The sequence below is a fragment of the Cryptomeria japonica genome, chromosome 10, assembly GCF_030272615.1.
Source record: "Cryptomeria japonica chromosome 10, Sugi_1.0, whole genome shotgun sequence".
In the NCBI taxonomy this organism is placed as follows: Eukaryota; Viridiplantae; Streptophyta; class Pinopsida; order Cupressales; family Cupressaceae; genus Cryptomeria; species Cryptomeria japonica.
In genome coordinates this window covers 429,365,408-429,382,899 of record NC_081414.1, presented here as the reverse complement: position 1 = coordinate 429,382,899, position 17,492 = coordinate 429,365,408, and positions in this window count along the sequence as shown.

Sequence of the window (17,492 nt, the reverse complement as noted above, 5' to 3'; positions counted from 1 at the left end):
CAGGACCCATATCAACAATTAGGATTCATACCCTGTAACTCCGGTGGACATGTGGGACATGTAGGCACTATGCCCACATTAGTCTTCCTCATTTATTCAATCCTCGGTGGACGTGTGGGACATGTACACGCTATGCCCATATTAGTCTTCCTCATTTCTTCAATCTTTGGTGGATGTGTGGACTGTTGGCAAATGCACACTCCAATGAGATATTGTAGGTGATTGAAGGTTTTGTCATTGATGGAAACCTTGCAATCATATGATAACAACAAGACAATATACAAGCACCAGCAACAATAGACTTTACACTGGTGCATAGAACACCGACAGTAAAAGGAAGTATATCGACACCCAGGCCGACATGAATTTTGTTTATAATATATTTTGTAATTAATTGTAAAATCATTGTAAGCTGACTTGGCAAGTTGTAAAATGACTCATATATGTATGAGATCATTATAGAACATTTTGTAAGCAAGAAGATAAGTGAAATAAGGCAGACCTATTATGCGAATTATAGGTTAAGGGTTTATGTATGAAGCAGAGCTAAAACCGGTACTGGATCTGGCATAGTAGATGCTATTTTGAAGCAGTACAAGACATTGGATTTGCATAATCTATTTTGTAAGTCAGTGAGACTTCCCATTTTGTAATTGAGCAGTGATCTCTAAGCACTTGGCCTTCCTGCATGTGCAGGCCCCTATTGTAGCAGTAATATTCTCTTATTGGCCAGTAAGTGAATATTGTGGTTCACAAATCCCACCGAGGTTTTTCCCACACCAGGTTTCCTTGTTAAGCTACTATGTTATGGCGTGCTTTTCATGTGGTTGTTGTTATCTCTGTTTATTGCATTACTTTTTGTTTATCGGTATACAGTATTGATATGCTTTACATGTTTTAAGTTAAGAAAATTATCCAACCGGTTAGATACTGATTCACCCCCCCCCCCTCTCAGTATCTTTGGGAATCCTAACAATTGGTATCAGAGCTTGGTCCTCTATTTTCAGAAGCCTAACAGCTTGAGGAAGATCTTGACACTAGTAGAGATGGAAAACTTGAAGAAGAAATTAGAAGTAGCTCTCTTAGACTATGATACAAAAAAGTTGAAAAATATCAAACTTGAAGATGATCTAAAGGCTGCATAGGATATTATTCAAGCACTTCAAGAAAATCTTACCATTGCAAGAAACAAGTGAAGAGAACTTTGTGAAAAAATGTAAAATGAGAATGATGAAAAAAAAACTTAGTGATCTGATGAATAAGCTGAAACAAGAAAACATGACAACAAAGAATGAGATGCAGGATATGACTATGAGATTTTGTAAAGAAATTGAAGATAGAAAGAAGAATGAAGAAGACTTGACTAGAAGACTGAATGATGTTGCAAATGAAAACACAAGACTTAGTTATGAAAATGATATGTTGAAGACAGATCTGATGCATGCACAAAATGACTCAAATGAACTCATGAGACAAAAAGGTATCTTAGAAAGAGAACTGGCTACTGCAAATCAACACAAGGAAAAATTAAAGAAAAGATCAGAAGAACTTGGTGACTTACTGAAAAATCAAAAACCAAATGGTGACACTAATGGCCTTGGCTTTGAAGTTGGTGAAAGCTCCGATACTGCAAACCTACATGATCATAGAAAACTGGTAAGACAACCAAATGCTTATAAATTTAATGGCAAATGCTTTAACTGTAACAAATATGGTCATAGAGAAAATCAGTGTAGATCTAGAAATTATCAGAGCACTAATACACCCACCGGTCAATGCTCCAAATGCAACAAAACTAGTCATAATTTAGAAAAATGCAGAATGAATGTAAGATATGTTTGTGGAAGATTTGGACACTTATCTAATTAGTGTAGAACACAAATCGGCATAGGATATGGGAAAGCTATTCAGAAAAACAACATGACCTATTATGCTTGCAACAAGATTGGACATATTGCAAAATTTTGCAGAAGTAAGGCATCATCGGCAAGTAATAATGGTGCTAGTTTGAAAGGTAAAGAAAAGGTTGAAGAGGTAAAGCCAGAATTCTCAAAACAATGGATCAGAAAGTTAGATCTAAATGTTGATAGGAATACTCCTCCACCGACACAACAAAGTAACACTCCACCGGTAGAACAGAGTAACACTCCATCGGCAGGAGACTTTTCATCTAACTGAAGAAAATTCCTTTGAGGGTTTAGCAACCAAATGTGAAACATGCTATTATTCCCTCGATTGATGGTGAGAAGTTGAAATTACTTCTATACCGGTAGATAAGTTAAGTCATTACTTAACCGGCAAGCATTAAATGTGGTGGTTGGCGAAATTAACATTATAAAGCAAGTGTTTTGGCTCCATTTTCATTTCACCAAGCATTCAAATCTTCGAGAGCACAAAAATTCCAGAGCGAAGGCATTCCAAGCAAATAAGTGAAGCAATCATTCCTTAAGGTAGATAAAGGTATTTATATCCATGGCTTCTTCATCTACTCCTGAATTCATTGCAAACCCTACTATTGTCGAAGTTATTAAACACCCTAGACCCGTATTCCAATTAGTTCCTGAAATTGCCAAGAAAGATGATAACATTGGTGCATTTTCTAAAATTCCTAAGGGAGTAGTTTTTGCTGAAGACCCTAGAATGTATATACAATGTCATATAGAGAAATTAGGTGATGAGGAAATTAAGAATATGTATAAATCTATAATTTGTGATGAATCCGGAAATATCAAACCTGAACACAAGATAGTTGAAACCCTAGGTTTCACTAAAATTCTCAATATCCTAGATTTTCCCAAGGATGTTATAAGGATAGTAGTAAGTAGAGTACATGGTGCATTCTTATAGTTGGACTCAGTTCAAAAAATCACAAAAGAAGCAGTAAAGGCTATGACAGGGTTACCTTCCACCGGTAATAGACCTGACAAAACAAAGAAGGTCTCAAATGACCTAGTGATAAACCTAACCGGTGCAACATCTGATAAGAGATCTTTAAGGGTAAATGATGTAATGGATATCAATGTGAAATTCATTAGTATGATCTTAGGCTACAAAACTACACTTACAAATAGGTTAAACTCAGTCTCTAGCCTATGCATTCAAAGTGCCTACGATATGATTAATGATAATGCAAGAATAGATGTGTGCGAATGGCTTAAAGATGAACTGATTGACAATTTGGGAAAGATAAAGAAAGACAAAAAGGGAACATTTAGATTTGGAAACCTACTTGTTTGTCTAATCTTGCACATAATCAAACAAGTACCCAGTACTAGTATTAGAAATTTTGGTTTTGATTTACCGGTAGGCAAACAGTTGTTAGATTTACTGAACAACATGGGAGAGAATAGAGAAAAGAACATAAATGAGTATTTTTCAGGCATTGAAGGCCCAAATGAAGACTAGAGTTAGATTGTCACAAGCAATTGTGGACAAGTATAAGGATAAAATCTATTTTGTAATAAAGAAGGATGAAATTTGGATGGAGGCAGTTATCCCAAGAACCATTTGGGTTACTGAAATGGGGTATGAAACTGATGACCACATAATAGAAACATATGCAAAAGCCCTCCTAGAAGCACCTAAGGAACCTAAAGAAGAGGTATTTGGCAGTGTTGAGACTATTGAAAAACAAATTCAATCCAAGAATAATGTTAAAAAGGTTGAGGCAACAGTTAGAAAAGGATCCAGGTAAGCAAAAGCTATTAAGGAAGATGTACTTAAACAAACTAGTATTACTGAAGATGAGTTAGAAGCACTTCAACCGGAAATTCACCTTTCACCGGTTGGAACTTCTTCAGAAAGTGACATACCAGCTGCATTCAAAAGAGTTGTGAGAAAAAGGAAATCTTCACCGGTATCTTCACCTTCTCCTAGAAGAACAAGACAGAAACAACAGGCAGTAAGGCCCCCAACAAAGAAATTAGCTCCGAAGAAGAAAAAGGTGACTCCTAAGAAGAAGTCCATAGCTCCTATTGATAAATTACTAGATGAAATTACTGAGGATGGTAAATTGAAAAGTATCAGCACAATGTATAACACATTATCAGATGATGACAAAGATAAAGTAGAGAACAGTGTAATATTGCACTTAGATATTTTTAAGAAATTTTTGATGCAAGTTGTTGATGAAATACCGACAGATCTCTACAACAGACTTGAAGCTAGGAGAGTAGGTATTATTGAACTTGATAAGAAAATAAAAATTGAAAAATTACTTGTTGTACATCCTATCAACTCACCTGATGAGATAGATAAATTGATCTCAGAGGCTAACCAGTCAGTATTTTCAACTGCTCACCGACATGTAGCACTAATGGCAGGGAGAGTGAATGAGGTAACAGAAGAAACAACTAATGCATGGGATATATTCCTTGTAGAGAAGGAAAAGTAGGAAGAGTATCGAAGTCCTAAACCCATCAAGGTATATCAAAAGGATAAGGGAAAATGAAAGGTTGGTGGACCACCCAGCATAAAAATAACAGACAACTTATCCTCACCACCTCTAGATACTCCAGCTAGTGAGAGTATGGACATACCACATGAGGACACAAATCTTGATTCTGAGGTGTTATTTACAATGAACATTGACACTCAGAAAGTCAATATTGTGGTAGATAAGGAATCAATAGGGAAAATAGATGTGGCAACTGGGCCACCGACAACAGGTAGCACAGAAGAAAAACCGGTAGTGGAGAACATTGAGAAATAGGTAGAGCAACAGGCTCCCTCACAGGAACAAGTTCATGTAGAGACAGTGCCACCGACAACAGCTGAGCAACCCAAACCTTTGCTTAGAGAAATGCAAACACAAACTGACCTACTAGAGGTCACTACAAGCAAAGAAATTACTCACACCGATGGAATACAGATTGTTGGTTCTTCCAATGCAAAATTTAGACCAATAAATGTGACAGAAGTTCTTTTGGATTCTATCAAGAAAATAACAGAGTGTAGCTCACAAGCATACAAAGCTATTGATGATACAATCCCAATTTTGAAAATGATAGCACCCAAATGTAATGTGGATAATAAAGATTCTTTGAATCAACTTGACACATTGTCCAAGTATATTACTGACAACATTGTGACAGTTGAACAAATAAATGAGGAAGCATTCAAAGAGAAACTAGAGAAGGAAAAACACAAATTCTTTGAAGAGGAAATAAAGAAGTGCATGAGACAATTTGACACTCTTTTACCGGCACTATGTAATACACTAAAAGAGTTTAAAACTTTGTACAAAGATACATGCAAAACAAACTTTTTGACAGTAGATATAGACAAGAAGATCAACAAGGTACATGAAGAAATAAATAAATTAGCTGACAACTTCATTAATTCATCTGAACCATTATCAGTTTTTTAGCAGAAAACAACAGGTTTTGAGGAGGAACTTCTAAAATTGGAAAGAGAGAAGGAAAGTATAAAAGGAAAGGCAAAAGATCTAAAATGGAAACTTAGTCCAAGATTGGTCTACCTCGCCTCCTTGAGAAAAGATATATCTGAGGCTCTAGTTCAAGGACATAAAACACTAGAAAAACAAATGCAACACCTCACTGATACAATTCAGAGGACAAAGGCCACATTAAAGGATATTGAACGGTTCACTGAGAGCCTAAATCTAGTATTGGCAAACCTTTTTTAGATTGTAACCAACCAGTTACAAGGATGAAGCTAGAAACCACACTCAATTGACACTTTGACAACCTTTGTCATTGATGCCAAAGGAGGAGTAGTGGTAATGAGAAAAATAATCAGCAAATGGCTCATCAGCTCAGGGGGAGCACATATTTTTTTGGGTACATAATTTTTGGTAAGACAATTCTAGCAGATTCTTTTTAGATGACACTTTTTGGATTTTTCTCATGAGTGTTGCCATCAATGCCAAAGGGGGAGATTGTTGGCAAATGCACACTCCAATGATATATTGTAGGTGATTGAAGGTTTTGTCATTGACGGCAACCTTGCAATCATATGATAATGGCAAGACAATATACAGGCACCAGCAACAATAGACTCTACACCGACACATAGAACACCAACAGTAAAAGGAAGTATACCGGCACCCAGGCCGACAGGAATTTTGTTTATAATATATTTTGTAATTAATTGTAAAATCATTGTAATCTGACTTGGCAAGTTGTAAAATGACTCATATATGTATGAGATCATTATAGAACATTTTGTAAGAAAGAAGATAGGTGAAATAAGGCAGACCTATTATGCAAATTATAGGTTAAGGGTTTATGTATGAAGCAGAGCTAAAACTGGTACTGGATTTGGCATAGTAGATTCTATTTTGAAGCAGTACAAGACATTGGATTTGTGTAATCCATTTTGTAAGTTAGTGAGACTTCCCATTTTGTAATTGAGCAATGAGCTCTAGGCACTTGGCCTTCCTGCATGTGCAGGCCCCTATTGTAGCAATAATATTCTCTTATTGGCTAGTAAGTGAATATTGTGGTTCACAAATCCCACCGAGGTTTTTCCCACACCGGGTTTCCTCGTTAAAATACTGTGTTATGGTGTGCTTTTCATGTGGTTGTTGTTATCTCTATTTATTGCATTACTTTTTGTTTACCGGTATACAGTATTGATATGCTTTACATGTTTTAAGTTAAGAAAATTATCCAACCGGTTAGATCATCCCTAAAATTATTCTGAGGAAATAATTTTAGGGATGATCTTAAAAAGTCTCATCAAAATTGCTTTAGTGATGATCTTATACAAAGTATTACATAAAGCAATTGGACTAGACACAGCAAATGACTTCAGGTATTCTACCTTAGGAATAATTGCAATAAGGGTTGCATTAAGTTCTTTTAGAATAGTTTGATTGTGTCTAGCCTCTTCAAGAGATAGGAGAATATCATTCCCCACAAAATCCCAATATTTCTGAAAGAACAAAGTAGTAAACTCATCAGGGCCCGACACCTTTTCCAGAGACATAGAAAATACAACCTCTCTCAATTTAGTGCTCGTAAAAGGGGTCATTAGCATTCTATTATCTTCCAAGGAAACTAAAGGGGGAATAGAATTAAAAAAGTTACTATCCAAGGTCATAGAATCTGTTGTAAGAAAAGATTTGAAGAACCTAGCCGCCTCTAAAGAAATTGAGTCCTAGTCAAAAAATTGCCGGTTATCTACATATACCGGTTTAGAAAGATATTACAAGATGAAAAGGGGAGAACAGTTAATGGTTGAGATAGATAAAGGAAAAGTGTCTCTAATGGTGAACAAAGATCTTTTGAAAACCGGAGGTAAAATTTTGGCCACTATATCTAAAGTATCATTATTCTTTTCTGACTTAAATAAAAAGAGAGAAGATACAGAGAAGGAACTAGACAGGATAAGTGATGCATACATACCAGTACATGATTCCGCTTTGAATTTTTGTACATTTGTTGATGCCTTACAATACATATTATAAGTTTATGATTTTGAATAGGTGAAGTGGATAAGATCCTTGAAGGAGCTGAAGAATCAGTAAATTTTGAAAGTTGAAACCTTACAGAGAGCTTACAAGGAGTCTGAAGCAATTTTGGCTATCCTAGAGATGAGCACTGTCGATGTTATGGAAGAATTTTTTGCACAGATTTTGACACAAGTTGAAATCACTAAGACACTATTAGAAACATGGGACAATGACCTTAAACAGTTGAAGTTTCATTTCAATGATATTTTCTTGAGAATTGCATTGTAAAGACCTTAAAAGTTTTATATCTGTATATATATGCAGTTTTTTATGACAATTTTTTTAGGACTCGGAGGCAACTGAGAGGGGGGGTGAATCATTTTTCTATTAATTTCAACCCAAATATAACTTAATCAAACTTGATGCATAATACTAGTAAACCATACTTAATGCTGGTTGACAGTTTAACAATTAATAACAATACCGGTGAAACTTAATGCATGAAACAAAAAGAGAAATAACATCCACAACACATAACACAGATATTTGTACATGGAAACCCTATAAGGGGAAAAACCACGATGGAAAACCTTACCCATAATCAGATGATACTACTGCAGATAGTATGTGTGTACAAATGGGGTCTGCACATGCAGAAAGGCCAACTGCCTAGAGCTCACTGCTCAATCAAAAAATGAGAGTCACACTGACTACAATTGGATGATTAAATCCAATGATAATGTACTGCTCAAAGTAGCATCTTCAATGTTGGATTCGATACCGGTTAAGCTATGATTGTCTTCTTTAAACCTTCCTTGAATCTTCAAATGATGTCTACGTGAGTAGCTCTCCTTATATTCGCATGTACCGAACATCACAACCTTATCTCATCTCCTATCTTCTTCTACTACACAATATCACAAATGAAATCTTACATATATACCAAAACCTAAGACCAAATGTGTAGGTCGTCTTACTAAGAATATTGCAATTAAATCAATATGTGATGCATCATGTCGGCTCAATGAATTTATAATAATAACCAATCAATAAATCATCTCCATAACGTGTCATGCTGATCTGGAATAGATAATGCTTGCCAGTCCATAACCTAGACCATTTTGCCGGTAACAACAAATATGCAAACTTGATTAGACCAATAACCAAATCTCCAAAACAAGTGTACAAACCATGTCTTTGACATAATCAAGTAATCTCCAGCTGATAACAGATTATCCTCAGTGTTTGGTGAACAATATAACTTGTTGGTGAACCAAATACCAGTGACTATGCATAAGTCACTGAACATGCCCTTGAACATAACCAAAGATCTCCAGAAAGATAAGTGTTGATAAGTGTTGACATCAATGACAAAACCAATGAAACACATCCATAATACCAACAATCTCCCCCTTTGGCATTGATGGAAACACAAGATGGAAAAACCATCTAAGTGCCAAAGTCAGAATGCCAAAAACCAAAAACCAACAATCTCCTGAAGAGATCAATTACCAGAAATCAAAATACAGATGCAGAGAGTAACAATCTCTCCCCTAATGAATAATCTCTCTCCAAAAGATAATGTGTTTTTCCATAGATATCTCTCCCCCTTTGACATCAAATGCTAAAGCAATACAAATACCAGATATAAATACCAACTTATACAACTACTCCCCCTGAGAAGTAGCTCTCCTCCATCAAAGCCGGAAAAAGGTTGCTCTGTTAATTTCTGTCGGTCTGATGCCAATCTCCAACTGTCTAAGTCTCTACCGGTGAGGGTATTATCCCAAGCTATTTTGTGAGATATTCAAAGGCTTCTTTAGGTAAAGGTTTTGTAAAGATATCTGCAATCTTCTCTTTAGTATTCACATAAACCAATTTCACTTCCTTTGCTTCAACATTCTCTTTCAGAAAATTGTATTTGATAGAAACATGTTTAGTTTTAGAGTGAAATACTGGATTCTTTGATATATCAATTGCTGCTGAATTATCACAATAAATGATTATAGGCTCTTTGAATTTTACCTTTATGTCCTTCAACATTTGCTTAATCCATAATACTTGAGTACAATTAGTTGTTGCTGCAACATATTCTGATTCTGTTGTTGATAATGATGTACAACTCCGTTTCTTGCTCAACCATGAAATCAATCTGCTACCAAGAAACAATGCTCCACCGGTGGTTCTCTTTATGTCATCTACATCTCCTGCCCAATTTGCATTGGTGTATGCACATAAATCAAAATTTTCATCTTTAGGATACCATAAACCAAGATTTGTTGTGCCTTGTAGATACCAGAAAATCCTTTTTAGTGTTGATTCATGATTTTCCTTAGGATTACTCTGAAATATTGAAACAATACATACTGTATTCATAATATCAGGTCTTGTTTGTGTTAAATATAGTAAACCTCCAATCATAGACATTTCAAATTCTTCCTGCATCTTATTAGAAAAGTCTTTACACAATCCATCTTCTCCTCTAAAAATGATATCATCAACAAAAACTTCAATAACCAAGACATCATCATTAGTCACTTTGAAATATAAGTTGTTGTCAGTATTACCTTTAGTGTAACCAAGCTTCAAAATATATTTGTCCAATCTAGCATACCAAGCTCTAGGAGCTTGCTTCAAACCATATAAAGCTTTCCTTAACCTGCAAACCATATCTTTGTCATTTGTCAAAGAAAATCCATCAGGTTGTTCAATGTAAACTTCCTCTTCAAGATCACCATTCAGAGATGTACATTTAACATCCATTTGATATACTTTATATTTCTTGTGTGTTGCAAATGCAAGAAATAGTCTGATTGCCTCAATTCTAGGTACCAGTGCACAGGTTTCATTTTAATTGATTCCCTATTTCTGTGAATATCCCTTACATAGTAATCTTGCTTTGTTTATGATTACCTTACCATTTTCCTTAAGTTTATTTCTGAATACCCATTTAGTTCCAATTACATTTTTGTTTTTAGGTCGGGGAACCAATGTCCATGTGTTATTCTTTTCAATTTGTTCCAATTCATCTTCCATAGATTTAATCCAGTGTTTATCTTCACATGCCTCAAAAATAGTTGTTGGTTCAATTTGAGAAATTAAGCATACCTCTTCATTTGCCATTCTTCCTCTTGTCATTACACCTTGATACTTATTTCCAATTATCTGACTTTCAGAGTGATCCAGTCTTACATACCTGGGTGTATTCACTCGTTGTTGTTCTTCAGTCACTGTGAAATTCTTTGATGATGTGGGTGTGACTGGATCTCCATTCTGTACTGGTGTACTCAGAGTAGGTTCATTTTTTATCATCTCAATTGCTGGTTCAGAATCTACAGATCTTGAATTATCTCTGAACTGTTCATCAATCTTCACATTTGCACTCTCAATGATTTTATGCAATCTTTTATTAAAATATGTATATGCCTTGCTCTTAGATGAATAACCAAGAAATATTCCTTCATCACTTCTAGGATCAAATTTACCAATATAATCATGTCTCCTAATATAACGTTTGCTTCCAAATATTCTGAAATATTTAAGAGTAGGAGTATTACCAAACCATAGTTCATGAGGGATCTTACTAGTTTCACCTTTTATGTAAACATTGTTGAAAGTGTAAACCATTGTATTCACTGCTTCTCTCCAATACACATGAGGTAGGTTTTCTTCTGATATCATGCTTCTAGCTGCATCCAGAATAGTTATGTTCTTCCTTTCCACAACTTAATTCTGCTAGGGTGTCCGAGGTGCTGATAGTTGTCTTCTGATTCCATTCACTTCACAAAATATATTAAATTCATTAGATGTGAATTCACCTCCTTTATCTAATCTTAAACATTTGATTTTCTTATCAGTTTCATTCTCTACCATTGCCTTGAATAGTTTGAATTTCCCAAAAGCTTCTAATTTCTCCCTGAGAAAAGTAACCCAACACATTCTAGAATAATCATCAATGATTAGCATAAAATATCAATCTCCTTGTAGACTTCTAGCTCTTGTTAGACCACATAAATCAGTATGAATTAAATCAAGAATATTATTGGATTTCTCTGGAATACTCTTAAAATTTGTTCTAACTTGCTTTCCAAATTGACATTCCTTACATACCGGATTGTGAGGTTTTACAATCTTAGGTAAATCCCTTACTGCCTTAGTTGTACTGGTTTTTACAATGCAATCAAAATTTACATGACAAAGTCTCTTATGCCATAACCAACTTTCATCAATATGTGTAATCAAGCATGTCTTCTCATTGTAATTCAAATGAAAGATATTACCTCTAGTCTGATTACCGGTTGCAATTTCCAAACCAGTTCTATTCATGATTTTGCATTTACCATTCTTGAATTGTAACTGAAATCCTTTTTCAATTAATTGACCAACACTCAAAAGATTATGCTTCAAACCTTCAGCATAATAAATGTTGTCAGTATTGTGCTTACCATCAAAAGATATAGTTCCTTTTCCTCTGATCAAACAAGCTTTATCATCCCTAAACCTTACTAGACCTCCATTGTATTCCTGAAAAGTTAAGAATTTACTTTTATCACCAGTCATATGATGTGAACATCCGAAATCAATGATCCATTCATCCTTTTCTTCAATTTTAGCTGCCAGGGCCCGCTCTACCGATTATACAATAGGTGTCGGTTGATCTTCTATTATTGAAATAAAATCCCATCCATTGTCTGTTAGTTCCTCATCATAATCATCAGTAACTCCTTCATCAACATAGTAACATGATTTGTCTTTATTCTTCTTAAATCTGTATCTCTGATATTCAGGGTTAGGTTTATATGTTCTTTTAGCTTCGTCTCTTAATCTTGCATGTCTATCAGGACACCTAGATGCCATATGACCAATTTTATTGCAGTTAAAACATTTAAATGTTGTTTTACCTTCATACTTACTTCCAACTGGACCTTTAGGCATTTTTCTTGCGAATGGTGCTTCAAGTTCTTCCAATTCTTCATTTTCCTTTCCGATGTCTTCAAGTTATTTTGCATAAAGTGCTTTCTAATCAGATTTCTCAGATGATGATGCTACAGATGATGATGATGCTTTGAAAGCTAAATCTATCTTAATTGTAGCAACAGGACCAAATTCCTCAAGCTTAAAGGCTGAAAGTTTTCCAACCAAGGTATCTCTAGATACTGATGTATTAGGCATTGTTCTCAATTCATTAAAAGTAGTTACTTTCATTTTTTATGCCAGTGGAAATGCTCTTAAAACTTTAGAAACAATCTCATCTTCACTTAAGGATCCTCCACAACATTGTATACCCAAAACAATTTCATTAACTCTTTCCATAAAAGCAGAAAATTCTTTCATCTTCTTCCATTTTCAGATTTTCATGCCTGACCCGGAAGCATTCCAGTTTTGCAATTTTGACACTGGTATCACCTTCATTCAATGTCTCCAATTTATCACAAATAGCTTTCACAGTAGATCGGTTTGATAATCTCATGATTTGTTGATCTGACAATGTGCTCAAAAGTGCTTCTCTTGCTTTGCAATCATTCTCCTGATCTTTAGCCAAAGTAGGTGGATTAGGTTGACTCTATGTAGGACCAACATAGCCATTCTTTGTAGCATCCCATATGTCTCTTCCAATGCAATTTAGATGTGTCTCCATTCTGATTTTCCATATACTATAGTTAGTTCCATAAAGTTTCAGACTATCCTTCCTGAAATAATTAGTTGCCATAGAATCTCCTCAAGCTGTTAAACTTCTGCAAAAAGAGGACTTAGCTCTGATACCAATTGTTAGGACCCAGAGGCAACTAAGAGGGGGGGTGAATCAGTTGTCTATTAATTTCAACTCAAATATAACTTAATAAAACTTGATGCATAATACCGGTAAACCAAACTTAATGTCGATTGATATTTTAACAGTTGATAACATTACTAGTGAAACTTAATGCATGAAACAGAAAGATAAATAACATCCACAATACATAACACAGATATTTGTACATGGAAACCCTGTAAGGGGAAAAACCATGGTGGGAAACCTTACCCACAATTAGATGATACTACTATAGATAGTATTTGTGTACAAATGGGGTCTGCACATGCAGAAAGGCCAACTACCTAGAGCTCACTTCTCAATCACAAAATGAGAGTCACACTGACTACAATTGGATGATTAAATCCAATGATAATGTACTACTCAAAGTAGCATCTTCAATGCTGGATTCAGTACCAGTTAAGCTCTGATTGTCTTCTTTAAACCTTCCTTGAATCTTCAAATGATGTCTACGTGAGTAGCTCTACTTATATTTGTATGTACCGAATATCACAACCTTATCTCATCTCTTATCTTCTTCTACTACACAATCTCACAAATGAGATCTTACATATATACCAAAACCTAAGACCAAATGTGTAGGTCGGCTTATTAATAATATTACAATTAAATCAATTACAAATGAATCAATATGCTATGCATCATGTCGGCTCAAAGCATTTACGATAATAACCAATCAATAAATCATCTCCATAATGTGTTGTATTGATCTAGAATAGATAATGCTTGCTGGTTCATAACCTAGACCAATTTTCCAGTAATAGAAAATATGCAAACTCGATTAGACCAATAACCAAATCTCCAAAACAAGTGTCCAAACCATGTCTTTGACATAACCAAGTAATCTCCAGATGATAACAGATCATCCTCAGTGTCGGTGAATAATATAACCTGCCGGTGAACCAAATATCAGTGACTGTGCATAAGTCACTGAACATTCCGGTGAACATAACCAAATATATCCAGAAAGATAAGTGCTAATAAGTGTTGACATCAATGACAAAACCAATGCAACACATCCATAATACCAACAAATTTTGATGTAATGTATGTATTTTAATTCTTTATTTGGCATTGTTGTCAAAGGGGGAGTAGAATTAATTTAAGCGAGTCAAAATTTTGTATGTATTATTAAGGGGAAGGAATGATTTCATTTTGGCATGTAATTGCTAAGGGGGAGTGTATGTCACGAAGTCAATTTTTTGTTTTGCACACTTAGTTGATAAAGTGTTTCCTAAGTTTTTCCATCAATGCCAAAGGGGGAGAATGTTGGCTTGATGATGATTTTTGTATGTGATGACTTCATGTGTTGTCATTGATGGCACACATATGTTCTAATTGTCATAGTCATCTTAGTATACCAGTTAAGGTAAACTGATACTATTGAGTCATTGTATTGTTAACCGATATCATATGTATGAATAAGTCTATAATCGGTATGAAGATGTCTAAACTGGTATATGTAGATAACCAATATATGTTGTTAAGACAATCAGTTTCGTTCGGTTCCTAGTTACCAGTTTTGAGATGTAGCAGATAAAGTCAAGGAGGAGTGTGGAGGCAATCACCTAGTATTAATTCAAGTGAATCGGTCTGTGAGTTTGAAGCAGTCAACACTTAACTGGTATCGGTGTTCTAACCAATTTTCCCAAGTTGTGTCATGAGTTATCACCTATTGTGATGTGCTACCATTGACCGACACTATGGCGGTGATTTGTGTCATGTTAAGGAAGATTGTCTAGATTCATTGAACCTAGGAAATTATGTCAAGGTTTAGGAGCCGACATGAAATCTAATATCTATAAAAAGACATTGTGATGAGTTATTTTCATAAAGAAGATGCAAGTTATGATATGAGTTGGAATGGATGCGATTTGTTGAAGGAATTGCAAAGTATGTCAGTGATGCAATAATGTATGTGTATAAAAGGATCTAAACTAGCAGAAGGTGCTATTCTTAGATCATTCCCACTGTTGTTCTTTAACAACTACACAGTAAAATCCCTTAACTGGGTAAGCTCTAGCAAGCTTCATTGTATAAATCCTCTAACAAGGTGATTCATTAATTTGGATCTAAATCCTCCACTGAGGTTACCTTTAACTAGGTATAGCTCCTAACAGGGCTTGATATCTCTAATAGGATCTACTCCTAACAGAGCATTTGTAGACCTTAACTGGTCAGTTATCTATTTCTGCAAATACTTAACTTGTGAGTTCTATCTCACCATGGTTTTTCCTAGTTGGATTTTCCACGTATAAATATTTGTGTGATGGTGAATTTTTTGCTTGTGATGAATGCTTTTATAACACTTTGGATTGTATGCAAAGTTATTGGTAAATTGGTTAAATGTTTTTACCGGTCTATAATTAAAGTGTTACTTTTTTTGCTTTCACTAATTCACCCCCTCCCCCTCTCAGTGCTTTATAAGTTTATCAAATTCCATTCTCTAATTCAACTTTTAAGATAAGCAAGATTTTTGACCATCTGAAACATCCGAGATCCTTCCACAAAGGGAGTAGAAATCCACCAATCTCTTAAAAGAGGCAAAAATGGCTTATCCCTAAACCACATAGGTTCAAATTTAAAAGGAAGTTTGCAAGGAGCTCTATCCTCAAGGATGGAGAACGAGATTGGAAAGTGGTCTGACCCAATATTAGGGAGAACTAAGGAAACAAATTCCAATTCAGTATCAAACCAATTTTTGGAGACCAAAAAATGATCCAATCTCTCTGTAATTTGAGAAAAATATTTTCTCATATTAGTCCAAGTGAAAGGGCCATTCTGAGTTTTACAATCAACCAGACACATATTGCTAATAAAGTGACTAAAATCATCAATCATATGTCTATTGGGAAGATTACCCCAACTTTCTCATCAAGGCTTGAAATTGCATTAAAATCACCTCCAAAAATCAATAAGTTGCCCTTGAGAGGAGAAACAATCAAAGACAATCTATCCCACAACCTCCGTTTACATAAAATAGACATAGGTCCATAGATATTAAAAATCCAGAACTTAACATTTGAAAACATACTCTTAACCAAACCTAACATCCAGTTCAAGGTAGCAACCAAAGAAAAAGCTACACTAAAATCATTCCAAAGGAATGCAAGGCCCCCTTAAGCCCCATCAGAAGAAAAAGCACAAAACTTCCACACTTTCCAGGAGGAAAACAAAGACTCAACAAAAGGCAAAGATAACTTGGTTTCTTGTAACATCAAAATATCACACTTCATTAAATCCAATTGGGATTTAATCAAGCATCATTTGTTAGGGGTGTTTAAGCCCCTAACATTCCATGATATGATCCTCATTGGCCTCGAGGGGAGACCGAGGTTCCCCTCTTCCCACATTTATCAATCTAAGAGTTCTTCCCCTTGTTAAATTCATTCTGAAGATTCCTCTTAGAATCCAAAGACCCAATCAGATGCAGACTAAAAATCTTCTTTTTTGTCCTCTTCTGCTTCAAAGAATTCAAAAGTGAGATAAGAGTTTATTGAATCCCAACATCAATCTCATGTTTGGTCTTAACATGTTTAGGTTTTCTACCCCTCCTCGACGGGGAAGTGAAAGGAGGCCCTGTTGAAAGAGGAGTTATTATTGTTTTTATTTTTAAAGAATTAAAAATGATAGGGGTCAAAATATTGATAAGAAAAAAAAAATTGTGTAGGTTGAAACTAATAATTTGAAGTTAAATTAAATATTAATAAATTATTGAACACAATTTATAAATTTTTATTAGTTTTTATATTTCAATTTATATGGATAAAAATATTTTAATAATATTTGCAAGAATAAACATATGGGAGTACTTGGCAATTATAGTTTGTTCCTCCTTATAATATGATGATGGCTTCATTTTTTATTTGACACTTTCAACAGTTGGTGATTTAATTGGAAAGGTATAATGTCTTGTCAAATGTGTAAATTAACTTATGATATGGGTTTTTGGTACGTGCGAAGCTCTGCTTTGATTATTGTTTTGTATGCTTCATTTCTGTTAAGGTACTGAGGTGGCTTGTTGAGGATGTTTATATTGGAAACTATATCTTTGTGTAGATATGAATTTCATGTTGTTATGATGATTGCATATGTCAATCTGTGTGAGCTTTTATTAGCTTTTTGTTCCTGGCTGTATTTATTTGGTTTCTCCCCATTTCGAACATACATTTGTTTTGTGCTACTTTGGGAGTTCTCTGGGTATTCCATGTTGTTTTCAATTCTGTCAGGTCGATATAGAATTTTGGCTCCTCCGATTCTTGG